Below are 3,051 nucleotides of genomic sequence, written 5' to 3' on the forward strand. Positions count from 1 at the left end.
GCTGGGCGGCTCTCCTTAAGGGGTGCACTCCTCGCGCGTGGGGCTCCTCTATGTGTGGACTCCCCTGTGTGGCACAGTACTCCTTGCGTGCATCAGCACTGCACACGGGCCAGCTCCACGTGGGTCAAGGAGGCCTGGGGTTTGAACTGCGGACCTCCCATGTGGTAGGCGGACGCCCTAACCACTGGGCCAAGTCCGCTTCCCCCTTATTGACTGTTGTTTTAACTAAATTAAAATGGCTAGAATGAACTGCCCAGCTCCTGTGGAAGTCACATACAAGAACATGAGATTTCTTATCACACACAATCCAACCAATGCAACCTTAAGCAAATTTATAGAGGAACTCAAGAAGTATGGAGTTACCACAATAGTAAGAGTATGTGAAGCAACTTATGACACAGCTCTTGTGGAAAACGAAGGCATCCGTGTTCCTGATTGGCCTTTTGATGATGGTGCACCGCCATCCAACCAAATTGCTGATGATTGGTTGAGTCTTGTAAAAATTAAGTTTTGTGAAGAGCCTGGCTGCTGCACTGCTGTTCGTTGTGCTGCAGGTCTTGGGAGAGCTCCGGTGCTTGTGGCCCTCACCTTGACTGAAGGTGGAATGAAATATGAAGAAGCTCATAAGACCGAAGCGGCGTGGAGCTTTTAACAGCAAGCAGCTTTTGTGTTTGGAGAAGAATCGTCCTAAAATGCGGCTGCACTTCAAAGACTCCGATGGTTACAGAAACAACTGTTGCACTCAGTAAAATTGGGGTGTCTGGTGCTATTGCCCTGGAAGTAGAACTTGAGAGAGGGCCTGATTTGTCAAACATATTAGCCCACATATTGGTGGATAAATCTAACAAAGCTTCTGTATGAGTACTGAAAAGCAGTCTCACCATGCTACAAGTTTGACAGAATTGCAACCTCTGTGGGCTACAGTCAACCTATTTGGATTTTTGCTGGTCAGCATTTAAAATGGGTTTATCATTTGTAACAATTGACCTTTTCTGAAATCATGCAGTATTGAGTTATAAGTTGTCTTTTAATCTATTCCCGTAACAGGATCTTATCAATATATAAGAAAATTTTGAGAGATTAGGTGCCAAAATACCCAGCACAATACTTGTATATTTTTAGTATCATACAGAACTTAAAATGCCAGGAACTATGCACACTCTAGACCTCATGTGGTGTATTCCTTCAGTCATTTCAAACATTGAAAGTAGGGCCTATATGGTTATTTGTCTGTTCACTTTATGTTTACATCTCCCACATTCGTACCAATATACATCAGGTTTGTGCAGCCATTGAATTTTGTTTTGGGATTTTTACTGAGTCTTATGGTGATTATTTAATTTAATGTCTACAAAATTTCATTTTGTGACTTTAGAGGAAAACTCCATTTTGAAAATCTGCATTGTACAAAAGCACACGTGTCTTTAATGTCTCCAGACAAAAAAAAAAACCTTACAGTTAATTTAATGTTTGCACTTTGGGGTGCAACTTAACCGGGGAGGGTCTGACAAATAAATGGGAGGGGGCCATTAAATATTTTTAGTAAAATGTTGCTTATGTCTTGTGCAGAACATGTAGATATGTTCTTTAATTTAGTAATTATTTTTTAAAAGGTAGCGATGCTTTGTTATGGTAGCTACAATAATTCTTCATCATAAAATTTCTGAAATTCTTGTAATTTTTTCCATATCTATTGGAAATTGTTTACCAGCTATTTTGTTTGAAATGTGATTTTTTTTCCTTCTCTTCCCAACTTCTTGAAAAAAAAAGTAGGTCTGCTAATGAATTCAGCAGCCATCTAATATTTTATATGCCTTTTAAGCTGTGTAACTTAATATTTGGATACTTGATAATTTCTTTTATTATATGATTGATAAAATGGTATGTGTATTAATGTTAGTTCAGCCATATATTTATACTGCCTGGGAATGTGTGGTTATAGTTCTGTGGGAGAAATAATTTGTCAGTGTTCGCCAACTTGTAAAAACCTAGTGCAAGAGCTTAAACATCTAAATAAATAATGAAATGCATTTATCATAAAAAAAAAATTCTTGAGAACTTGAAGCAGGCTTGCTTGCCTTTTTTCAAGAAATGTACATATCTATCTGAGATTTTTAGCACCCCGCATTTCCATAATTCTCAAGAGCTAAGGACGGTGAGCATCAGTCATCCACAACCAGGTTTTTCCGTAAAAGGTGGCGCTCACACCTCTGGTGGGGTGTGAGACAGTGTTTTCATGACTCGTCTGGGCAATTCCATTTTCACTTCTCTTTCGATGCCTCACATGACATTAAGGAGAATGTCTTGTTTTGATGCTGCACATTCATAAAACCTCCTTTACCCTGGAATATCTTCCTGTTAAGAAGTCATGGCAGGTCTCAGGCTCAGAACCGTCGGTGGTCAGCCACAGTAGCTAGAATTTAATGCCCTCTGGGGACATGCAATGTATTTGGAGAGCGTTATGCTTATTTATAACAAGTAAATATGGATTTTTCCATTTTGGGTTGTGGTACAAAGGTTTCCTTTCAATCTCTTTATTTAACCAGAGTCCTGCAGTTTATATTCTCGTCTGATTTCTTTCATTCAATATTATGTTTGTGAACTTCTCCATTATGGCATGCAGGTGTTGTTTCGTTCTTTCTCACTACTGTACAGTAATCCTCTGGGTGAGCAGACCATAATTTTTTCACCCATTTTACTTTTGAGGAGCTTTTGGACTATATTTAATAAAACTGCCATAGACGTGCTAGGCTGTCTCTCGGGGGGACACGTGTGCATTTCTAGGGTGCGTGTGCACCCTGGAGTAGAATCGCCGGGTTGGTGCACGTTTGGAGCTCTGCTAGGTACTTCCAAAGGCTCCTCAAAGGGGCTGCGCCGGCTCCACCAGGGCACGAGAGCCGCTTATTCCCATCCCGTCCCGGCGGGCGCGGCACGAGTCTGTCTTTTTCACTCCAGCCATTTCGGTGTGTGTATAGTGGGGGTGCTTTGGCGCTCCCTGGCGAAGGCTGACAACTTTCCTGTCATCAGAGGCCACCTGGACAGCTACTCTTG

General features: G+C 41.3%; 1 pseudogene; it reads left to right on the plus strand.

Annotated features, from left to right (window-relative positions):
- The first annotated feature begins 210 nt into the window (after nucleotides 1-210).
- On the plus strand, nucleotides 211-749 carry LOC101440504 (protein tyrosine phosphatase type IVA 1 pseudogene; annotated as a pseudogene).
- The last annotated feature ends 2,302 nt before the right edge of the window (nucleotides 750-3,051 follow it).

Source organism: Dasypus novemcinctus, chromosome 19 (genome assembly GCF_030445035.2).
Source record: "Dasypus novemcinctus isolate mDasNov1 chromosome 19, mDasNov1.1.hap2, whole genome shotgun sequence".
NCBI classification, from domain to species: Eukaryota; Metazoa; Chordata; class Mammalia; order Cingulata; family Dasypodidae; genus Dasypus; species Dasypus novemcinctus.